The 11,662-nt window shown below is 48.4% G+C and overlaps 1 pseudogene; it reads left to right on the forward strand.

Annotated features, from left to right (window-relative positions):
- Positions 1-340: 340 nt before the first annotated feature.
- LOC136548825 (UDP-glycosyltransferase 79-like) lies at positions 341-1,130 on the forward strand (annotated as a pseudogene).
- The last annotated feature ends 10,532 nt before the right edge of the window (positions 1,131-11,662 follow it).

The raw sequence follows: 11,662 nt of genomic DNA on the forward strand, positions 1-11,662 counted from the left end.
CATAGAAAAACACTAACCGATCAAGTGACGGTGCTGTCAGCGATGGGAAGCCTCCACCAACCTCACCGTCGCCTCTGTAGTGCCATCACCGCACCTACGTTGCTACAACAACATAGACTACGTCGTTGCGGCACCATGGCTGCAACTGACCTAGGACGAGGTACACTGATCAAGCTTCTCTATCTAAATTAAGACATTACCCGCTAGATCTACGTCTAGAGGTTTAGAAATTTCGAAGACCGAGTCCTGACAGCTATGTCGGGAAAATATCTTGGCCGAGCTGGGCCAGCCATGTCGATGGACGACGTTGGCCTTTGCACTAACTAACGCAGCAGCGTACATGCATGTCGTCCACTTGCAGGAGGCGGAGTACATGGCGTCGGCGTGGCGCGCCAAGACGATCGGGCCGACGGTGCCGGCGTCCTACATCGGCGACGACCGCCTCCCGTCCGACACCAAGTACGGGCTGCACCTCTACGAGCTGACCGGCGCGCCGTGCATCGCGTGGCTGGAGGCGCACCCGCCGCGCTCCGTGGTGTACGCCTCCTTCGGCAGCCTGTCGGAGCTCGACCCGCTGGAGATGCGGGAAATCGCGCACGGCCTCCTGGACGCCGGCCGGCCGTTCCTCTGGGTCGTCCGCGCGTCCGAGATCCACAAGCTGCCCGCGGGCTTCGCGGAGGCCGAGGGCGCGTGCGGCGGGCGGCGCGGGCTGGTGGTGTCGTAGTGCCCGCAGCTGGAGGTGCTGGCGCACCGCGCCGTGGGGTGCTTCCTGACCCACTACGGCTGGAACTCCACCGCGGAGGCGCTGGTGGCGGGCGTGCCCATGGTGGCCGTGCCGCAGTGGACGGACCAGCCCATGAACGCCAAGTACGTGGAGGCCGTGTGGCGGGTGGGCGTGCGCGCGCGCCCGGCCGCGCCCGACGGGCTCGTGCGGAGGGGCGAGGTGGCTTGTAAAATTAACTTTCTCGGTCAGGGGCATCCAGGAGGTGATGGACGGCGAGAGGAGTGCCGAGTACAGGAGCAACGCCGACGTGTGGATGGAGAAGGCCAGGGCGGCGAGCAGGGAAGGCGGCAGCTCCGACAGGAACATCGCCGAGTTCGTGGCCACGTACGCCTCGGACACGAAGTGATCATCGGATAAACCAAGACGCTTTGGGTTTATATTGCATTATATGTAGCAAGTCTGTATACAGGTTACGTACGAGTGTTTGATATGAATGCCATCATGCATGGATGAATGAACTCACATCGTGCCATCGCGATGACTACGGCGCTCCACAAAAGCGCACGATCGAGGTGTTGCACGGCACATGTTTTGCTACATATAATTTGTTTTCCCATGGAACATATGGCCAGTAGTAAACCATGCACTATTCCATCTGCGTACACTCCAGATGTTATTACTGATAATGACGGCCGATGGATCAGCGAGCCTGATACTGACAGCGCTCACTCAATAAACTACAGTAGTGAAATTCATTTGGGCCTACCTACAGGCCCGTTCGCTGGGAGGAATCTATGAGAGAAAAACACTGTTCGGGATAAAAAAAGAAATGGATCAAACCGGATTTAAGGACACGCGAACGGGCCACGGCGAACAGCACATCCAAAGATATAACTCTAGTTTAAACATTATTACCAATTCAAAATCTCATAGTGAAGGGGTTTTCGGAACCGGTAATGACCCAAATTATGTAGTTTAGGATTCACAGCGGATGTTTTGCTACACAGGGTTGTACCAAAACACATCTGATCTAACTAACCTTTCCTAAAACTCGGCATTTCAATACCTGGAATGTAATGATGTAAACATCACTATTTGCTACTATATATATATAGTTTGTGATGTATAACGTGTGGTACAGTGTCAATCCAGGACTGGCCCATAGAAGGTAGGCTTAGTTGCTTTTGGGCTTATAGGCTGTTCAAACTCTAAAGGCCCAAGCTTTTGCTAATGTTCGCTTACATGAGCTGAAATTATGGGAAACATCTGCCCTACAATGGAATTATTAACCGACAGCATCCGTTCACGAGCGCATAGGCCTTTAAACGGGAAAAATATACGTCTTATTAGGTGCAAACCTGCAAAAGTATTTTGGTTATTCAAAAAAATTGAAACATAGTACATCCATAATGAATCCATATGTATACTTACATGTAAAAGTTGAATCAAACAAGAAAAAATCATACACAAACTTCATATGTATTTGCCCTACAAGACAAAAATGCACATGAGATTTGTTATTTTTGTATGATTTTTCTAGCTTCAGTTTATATCACAACTTTTGTATATGAGTACATATATCAACGCACTATGGATGTACCAAGTTTCAAAATTTCGGAATGATCAAACTATATGATTTTTGAACTGGTTTACATATTTGCACCATACACACCCGAAGAACTGAAATCCATGGACAAGTTGAAGTGCAGCGTATAGTTACGAAGTGCTAAACATCACTCACCTAAAAATTCCACAATTTATAACCAGACTAATATAAACAGCACATAGCAGCTTCATAGCGAACTAGTGTCGATGTAGCAGATCGTGATAGTGGGTGTGCTAGAGCGGACACTGAGTTCTAATCGTGAAGTATTTTTGGAGCATATATACCAATACTAATATCACGTTTGCTTAAAGTAATTAGAACCTTTTAATTAATTATTAGATTTAATAACATAAATAACCATATAAATAAAGAAGATATAAAGAGACACATGGAGACAAATTAATTATTACTAAGTTCTCGTATTGAAATTAATATCATTAGTCATCTTATTATTCTTTATGATGGTCTAAATCACCATCTTAACGTTTTTATTATCATCGGAACCATCTACATTATCACTTGACTATTCACATAGTAAATAACGGGTCCACCAATAACAATAACGGATGTTAAGTGCTATAGCAGCCGCTAAGTACGTTCAAACACGCTAATATGTGGAAGGGAGGCAACATGACTATAGCTGGTAGAACCACTTTAATTGGGGCAAGTCTTAACAGCTCCCCTATGTATCACATGTCAGTATATTTGCTACCAAAAACAACTATTAAAAGTCTGGACAAAATTAGAAGAAGGTTTGTTTGGCAAGGAGGGGGGACCAAAAAGAAATATCACCTGGTTAGATGGGAAAAATTTGTAAAAATAAGAAAAAAGTTGGCTTGGGTATTAAAAACTTAAGGAAAATGAATGTAAGTTTACTTTGCAAGGTGGTGGAAGTTAGAAAAAGAAAAAGGTTAATTGTAGGAGATTGCCAAATACAAATATCTGAAAAACAATACTATTCTTAGTGTACCGGTGTTTCGGATCACCGGCTAGTAAATTTCGTGATTTGTGCGTCTGACCTGGATGGCTGTGCTCGGAGGACACAAGGATTTATACTGGTTCGGGCAGAATGTTCCTACGTCCAGTTCGCTGTTGCTCGTGTTACCGGCACTGGTTTGCAGGAGGGGTTATAAACAGGCGAGAGAGGGAGCGGATCCCAAGTCTCTGGTGGAAAAATCGAATGGGGTTGATGCTGAGATGTTTAGGTGTTATCTCCTATCGTCTCTTCGAAGCGTGCCCTTTCGGGGACGTCCTGCTTCCCCTTTATAGACGAAGGGAAGATACATGTTACACGAGAGAGAGATAAGCGAGGGGGAAGAAGGCTTTCAGCGTCATGGCGCCCTTCGTTTCCTTCATGCGTGTCCCGCCGACCTTGTCGATCACGACGGGGACAGCTCCATGTCGTTATCTGTTCACCACTGGCGCTGTACGCTTATGTCATCAGCTGGTCGTGGCGCTCCATCCGGTGCGGCAGGTGGCAAGGTTAACGGACACCCCCGCCGGAGGCCATACGGGGATTAGGTAGCACAGCACCGGCACGCCCGACGCTGTTGGCGACGTGTGTCCTTAGGTATGGCCTGTCGTGGCCGCGGGTCACGTCAGGACGCGCCTACTCCCTTTCTGGTCTCAGGAGTTTGACCCAGGGTCTGTACTCTTAGACCCGTAGTGGTTGGGGTGGTACGGACACCGTCAGGCGAGGCAAAGTCCCCCTTCGAGGGGTCTGGCGAAGCAAAGTCTCTGCCTGAGGGACCTGACGGAACAGAACTCACGTCCTCGGGGTCGGGGCGCGTCGTAGCCCACGTCCTCAGGGTCAGGCGAGATGGAGCCTGCGTCCTCAGGGTCGGGTGTGACATAGCCCGCGCCCTCAGGGTCGGACGTGAAGGGGCTCTAGCCTGAGGGGTCGGGCGAGACGGAGCCCGTACCCTCTAGGTCAGGTGACCTAGATCCCGCTCCCTCAAGGTCAGATGAGACGGAGCCTGGACCCTCGGGGCAGGGCAAGACCAAGATACACTCTTGACCATCCAAGAGAGTTAGCATTCGTGGCCATCAGCTTCCTTCTTCTAGGTATCCCTAATCCTGATATCCGACAGTAGCTCCCGAGCCTACGGAGGAGTAGGATACTCCTTCGAAGGCTTTTTTAGATAGAAGGATTCTGAGGGTTTTGATCTCTCTTCGTGGCCCACGGGATGTCTTGGTAGGGTTGTGATTCCTCTCTGTTGTGATCGGACTCCTCGGGAGCATGCAGCTGTGGGGCTCGGGGGTTAGAAATGATTTCTCTTAATTTCGATCACTCCCTAGGATCTGATCGATCTGTCATTAATATGTCACTGCGTACTCAGTCTTCTTGTGAGTCCAACTTCCCCTGAGCCCCCGCTCATTGCAGGGGTCCGGTCGAGGGGTTAGCTCATCTTGTAATCGTCCTCCCTCACACATTTTTTTCGATAAAACGGAGGAGCTGAGCTGTGACATATTTTCCTCAATGGACGAATCATGGTGCTCGGTGAGCTATTAACGGGCCAGTTCGAGTGGGGCCCTAGCTTCCCGTTCGTGGTGGTTCGGCAAGGGTTAGCTGGTGACCGACTTCAGATTCCTGATGGCCAGTCCATGTACTTCTCGGGTCCATTCGACCGGTCCCGAGGCCTTGTTGCCTTTCTTTGAGAAAAAACCATGGACCGTGCACCAGCCAAGACTTGGACGTGGGTCGGGATGCCCATGGCGCTCATGCACCCAAGTGCTGGCCGCTAGCAGGCCCATCCTTAACCATCCCTCACTCTAAAGGTGCCCTTGAGCGGTTGTGAACCCGTCACTAGGCCAACCTTTGAACTCCTGGGCCTTAATGGGCTGTGGGAGCATTTTAAGCTCTGTATCCCCTCTTACCTGTGATGGTTCCTAGCCCATTGAGGGGGGAGCCGCTACCTGACCCGCCCTTCGAGGAGCGTCTAGGAGGTGGTGTGTGCACAATCCTCAGAAAGGTGATGTGACGAGGAACGATAGGCACGCCAATCTAGGCGGATGATTTACCTCTCGCTCCACTTTCCCTTGTAAATAGTGGCCATTCCCTTTGCCTTTTGGTACACATAACCTGCAGCCTCACCTTCTCTGCTTCTCCGTCGTCGGTGCTTTAAATCTTTCACCCTCGCTCTTGCGCCGCTAGCGAAATCCTTGTTCCTCCGCCTTTGCTCTTCCGTCGTCAACAAAACTTTTGTTCCCCCGCACTTATCTCCCATGGAGTCATGGTATTGATCTGACGTCACCCACGCACATGTGGAGGGGCTTGTCAAGCGCAGCCTTCTCTACGGGAGTACTGATGTGGTAGAGTGGCTCATGCTCGGTCGTGAGGAGGTGCTGGTTGTGGTAGAACCACCTAATCTAATGCCTCTCAGGAGTACTTTTCTTCCATTAGACACTAAGTACTCAAGAGAAGACACTAAACTACGTAGTTTCATCGAGCACACCCCAAGGGAGAACTAAAAAATCCATATTTTTCCATCAGAATCATAAATGAGAGAATAAAGCTTACAACATTCTTAAGTCATTTCTTACATCACTTTATTACAGTAGTATAATATTACCTCAATTGATTATAATAGCGGAATATAACAATATTATTAGAATTATAGAGGAAGCAAAGATTAATTTAATGACATGGTGGAGCATTAACATGGTGGACATTTTTATATAAGAGATGCTAGTAGATTTTACATATTTTCTTATAAAAACCTTTAGTGAGGGTTATAAATAAACACTATGGTCATAGCATGAAAGAAATTCTCTCTGAGCCCACCAGGAGGTTTCTACACACAATAGTTAGCTCTAAGTATCCTCCGATCACCTACAACAGGGGGAATAAAACCCTGAGTACTCGGTTGTACTCAGCAAGACTTACCCGACAGGAGGAAAATAAAAGACTTTAAGGATATGCAAGGCTTATTTGGCTTGTGGGTTATTGCATCTGCGGAAGCATTACTAAATATGCATCCTTATATTCAATATTATTAGCAGTCATCATTAGTTTATTAACTAACCATTCTATGTAAGCACCTATACTACTTTCAAGCAGGTGGTAAGCAATCAGAATTATTTTGTCACCTTTCAAGTTCAAGTTCTTACTATGGTGCTAGACCATAGCCAAGTCATACCGTCTCACAGAACCATTTTCCCCATCGCCAATCAGTCGGTCTGGAAAGTGCCAGAACCCACGACAAGAGTGTAACGAGCCTTCCCGCCCCCATAAGCAAGTATGTGCTCAAGATAATAAGTCTATGACCTGACTACCATCCACAGCAACGAGCGGCCCTCAATCGACACATGCAAAACACGTGCAATCCGAGCCTCTTTTGGATGCCTAACCAAGTCCAGATTCAAAGTACCATTCTGCCCGGTCTCTAATTATCCTTCATATATATTCCATGTGATAGTAATATAATAACAACAATAATATCTTTCCTATCTCTCGCAAGTGACAGATAATCACTTGACTTCTACCGGATTCTATAGCATAGCAATCTACACAATTTTGACATACTAGTAGGACTCATAGGATAAGGATATATATATGCAAGTGGTTTTCATTCAACTCCTTAAAACTTAATTCACAAGCATAAGATAAAGTGCAGAATAATAGGGGTTATGCACCGGGGCTTGCCTAGGTAAGATATAACCAAAAGTTAACATTCCATCATGATGACACAATCATCAAGGCACCATCTTTTCCTCTACTTTGTTCGACTTCATGATCCATCGTTGTCCCTATTATGATATACGTGGATGCAATGTAAAGATGCAATTAATCAACGGTAACCGCAACTCTTAAAAATACGATTACGTCTCTCAAGTTAACGAGCTAGCTCTAACGACTAATGTACTAGGCTATGTACCACGTTGTCATGCAAGGCTTCATCTTCAGAAAATGTTCTAGTTTTAAAATCCCAAAATATTTTGGCTTCTTATTGATTAAATTTATATATTCGAACTAGGCTCATTTAGTTACCTTAGCAAATTAATTATTATAGAGCTAAAAAATTACAGTGAGCACCTCATAATATTAGGAAGCTACTGTGAAATTTCTAGAATTAATACTAGCACTAATTAATCATAAAAATTTCTACAAGTTTATACCTTAACAATATTAAGTATCTCAATTTAATTAGATAACCCCTGAAAATACTTTGAAACTATGTGAACAAGATATACTAGTAGAAAGATCATGATTTTAAGAACGTAACAAAATTAGTTTCATAATTTTTGGCCAACTACATAAATTTATATTGAATTTATAAGTTTACTTAGAAACTAAATTAGGAAATGCTTTAGAAAAAAGAAAAGGGCCAGTGGCAACTAATTCGGCCCAGCAGCCTGGCTTGGCCCAACGCGGGACACGGGCGCTCACAGCAAGCCGGCCCAGCAACGGCCCAAAGTGGGGAGGCCACGCGCGCGCGGCTCTTTTGCAAAAGAGACCATGATCTTTTATGAAACTATGTTGCTGTTTGTTTACTATTTCCCTCTCTCTCTGACTAATTCATTTCACCCCCTAGCTTCTTCCTAATTTCCCCATGCACATCCCCGAAGCAGGACGTGCAGCGACTTGGTGAGCATGGGCACCGAGCGGTCACACCGACCATCTAGGATTCACGTGGACTACCTAGAGGGTCGATCAGAATCCCTGACCTAAATGGCTACGCTGGGTGGTGGTTGGGAGCTTAACGGTTCACTACCGAAGCCTAACCTTGACGACTGCAGAACCGAGCGGTGGCGCGACTGTTCCGGTGGCCAAAGACACTATCGGGGTGGTGGAGATAGCGGGTAAGCACCAGTAGCTCACCGGGATTCACGTTGCGGCGGCGATTGAGGCGGAGGAGTGCCAAGGTGGCCTAGCCACGTGCACTACCGAAACTAGTTTTTAAGTATTTTAGTTAGAATTTAAACATCAAAATAGCATTGTCTACCACCCTTACATACTTAGAAATGTTAAGGGTTTTTAGTTGAGACTAAGTAGCCATTAACTTTTTTTGTCATAATTTTTAATAGGTCTAAACCTTGTTAACTTCAACCAACAAATACTTTATGTAATTGTCCATACCTTATACTAACCCATAGGAGCAAAATATTTAAGCGCTCTTTAATTATTTTGCTGAATATAATTCGCCAAAAATGGTATTTTGAACAATAGTTCAAGTGTTTGCCGACTTAACGAAAAGAGCTTATCTTAACTTCAAATTTGATTTTTGAGCTCCCAAGAACACTAGTTAACAACATTTATTTTCACAAATTAAAGTTGCATCTTCAACTACATCACTTGCTCATCATTTTTACTTAAGTACTACATACAAGTTATATTTTATTTTTATTTATATAAATTGTTTTTTTGGCAAACAATTAAAATGCCATATCCCATTTTTCTCGTTAGGATTTTCATTAGCACTTTTACGCACCAAGTAAGTTAACTTGGATATTTATTTGAGTCCACAAAAGTGAGTCACATAGGATTCGCTTATCATTTTATGTGCATTATAAATTTTTTAAAAAACCTAAAAACTTGTTAGGCTAATCCCTCTCGGACCTAAATCTTGGTGCTAAGCAAGCTCGTAACACCAGGGGTATTACATCGGCGCCGCCTAATGGCTACGTCGTCTCTTTCGAGCCCTTCCATGAGCACGGACTCGCGATTCCATGAGCTACAACATCTGAACCCAAATAGGATCTAGCACATCGCGGCCCTCATCGCGTTGTGCGAAGGGTACCTGGGAATCGAGCCCCACTTCGAATTGTGGAGATACTTCTTCTCTATCTCCCTACAAAAGAACAAGAAGAGGGACACGCCGGTGCCAATGGGATGCGCGAGTATCCACCTTTGGGGGCACTGAGCGGCGGAGTACATGCCCTGCTAGCTCTCCAGATCCAACAAGGGGTGGCATGTGTTGTGGTTCTACGTGAAGAACGATGCCACAACCTCTTTGATGGATTTCACCGGGTGCCTCATCGAAGAGGCGCCATTGGTGTGGTCATGGGGACCTCCTAAGAAGGAGAAGAGGAGGCTGCATGACCTTCTTGATGCCATTGTGTTCCTCAAGGACCGTGGCCTTCGTGGGGTCGGCATCATTGGGGCGTACCACACAAGGAGGGTGGCACCGCTGATGGTGCACGTCCTACCGTTGTATGGGATGACGCCCGACGCATAGCTTAACAGGACTATGCTCGCCTAGGGGCCGCTCTACGATAGTAAGGTCATGTAGCATATCAAGGAGGTGACGAATGAGTCCAACATGGTGTTCCCGATCCTAGGGCACCCAGCGATGTGGCCGGATGCGGGCTTCGTCAAGCTACCGGCAGGATTGGGCTTCCAGACCTCTGTTGCGCCACTGTTGGAGCATATAGCCGTGACGGCGGTGAACCGCACCACCAATGAGAAGAAGAAGAAGGTCAAAGATGACAAGAAGGTGAGGCGGCGGGCGAAGGAGCGAGCGAAGCTGGACCGAGGAAATCGGCGGCAAGTCTCGAATGATGAAGAGGAAGAAGAAGAAGGCTTTGGGCCCCCCCCCCCCCCGTCGAATGGGATGACCTAGGTGGAGCGAATGAGGACCCATCCTTGCTAGCAGGGCCCTTCTCGTGGCATGCCATAGGGCAGGAGGGAGAGAGTGTGCCTCAGTGGAAGGAGGAAGGTGTGCCCCCGGAGCCAGTGGTGACCGACTGTCCGGCTCTAACCGAACCTCCCGAGCAGAGGGAGGGCCTGAAGAGGCAACGCGCCAACGAGTAGCAGCCGAGGTTGGGTAGACCGACCCCAAAACATCATCGCCCAATGGCGCTGAGGTTAGTTTAAGAGCATCTCCATTCTTTTGTTCTACTTAATTTTTGTAGTTAACTAACAGTTGTATCCTCCGCAGCATTGGAGGAAGCGAGACTCGCCAGAGGCTCACGCCGAAGAAGACCCTCACCATCCGGCTGATGCGCCATGAGCCGACTGGCTCTGCGTTAGAGGTGAGCGGAAGCAGTGCCGGGGCGGTCGCGGCATCGACCGGAGGGGAACAGTCGGTGGGTGCATCCGTGGGGGAGCGGATGGAGGAGGGTGCGTCCGGGGTGCCTGTGGCAAGTGAGGCGTGGCCGGGCATGGCCATGACGTTAGAGGCAGGGGCGATAGAGGGAGCACCTAAGGTGCCCTCAATGGAAATGGCGATGGGGCAGGTCTTAGCGTCCATGCTGCCTGCCCCCTCTGCTGTCAGAGGGGCCACTTTAGAGGAGCTACCCCAACCAGAGGGGTTAGCGTCGGCCAGGGTTGGTGCAGGGCCATCCCAATCTCTGGTCTAGGTAGACGATGACCAGCACGCACGGGGAGGATCCCTGATCTAGTGTGTGGACCTGCATAACCTAGAGGCAATGCTCCTCTCCCTCGATGATGCTACGGAGGAGAGGGAGTGGGGATGCGTCCACATAGAGGTGGGACCATGGTTAGCGCCCTAACCACCGTGCTGTGTTTGTTATGTGACATCGTCGCTCTAGTTGGCCAGGTATGAGACGATCATGCTTGCGACACTTGTTTTCCCTTTCCACGCTTCTAAGACTTGTTCTCTACGTAGATCCTTATGGGATGCAGCGGGAAGAAGTCCTAGTTCCTTCATCGCGTGAGGGGTGTTTGGGACCGCCTTGCCGGGGAGCCACGGTGGAATGAGGAGCTGACTGTACAGCTCATTGCTGCCCGCCAGGAGGTGGCCGAGCTTGCTCCCACCACACAAGAGCTGGCTGACCTCCGAGTCAGGGAGAAGGACACCTATGATGATGCCCACAAGGCTGAGGAGAAGCTTATGGCCTTGATAGAGATAGGGCACATGGACATCACAGAGACCGAGCAGCCATAGGAGTGGGAGGACCTGCTCTAGACCATAAAGGAGCTCTGCACAAAGTGTGACTTGGCCCGCTAAGAGCCCATCGACGCCCAACAGCGGATCGTCCTCCTCGAGGGCGAGCTTCAGGGGGAGAAGGACCTAAAGATCATAGTCGAGGGCATGTCCACTAGCCTCACCATGGAGGTTGGCCAACGCTAGGAGGTCCGGCGCTTAGAGGCCGAGGTGACCTGGTAGTGCAGCGAGGTGCGCAAGCTCCGGGCAGACATGGACGGTAAGACACTAGTTTCCTTTGTCGTCTTTCTTCCTGGAGCCCATGGTCGGCCTCTTGACATAGTCGGCATGTGATTTGGTTAGGTCTCGATAATAGGCTCAGGGTGAAGGTGACAAAGAGCCATGGCCTAGAGAAGGAGGTCGGCGAAGTGAAGGCCTCCCTCCTAAAGGAGAGCGACAATCACAACACCCTATGCATTGCCATTCAGCTGGTTTGTGATGACC

The sequence above is a fragment of the Miscanthus floridulus genome, chromosome 4 (assembly GCF_019320115.1).
Source record: "Miscanthus floridulus cultivar M001 chromosome 4, ASM1932011v1, whole genome shotgun sequence".
Taxonomy (NCBI): domain Eukaryota; kingdom Viridiplantae; phylum Streptophyta; class Magnoliopsida; order Poales; family Poaceae; genus Miscanthus; species Miscanthus floridulus.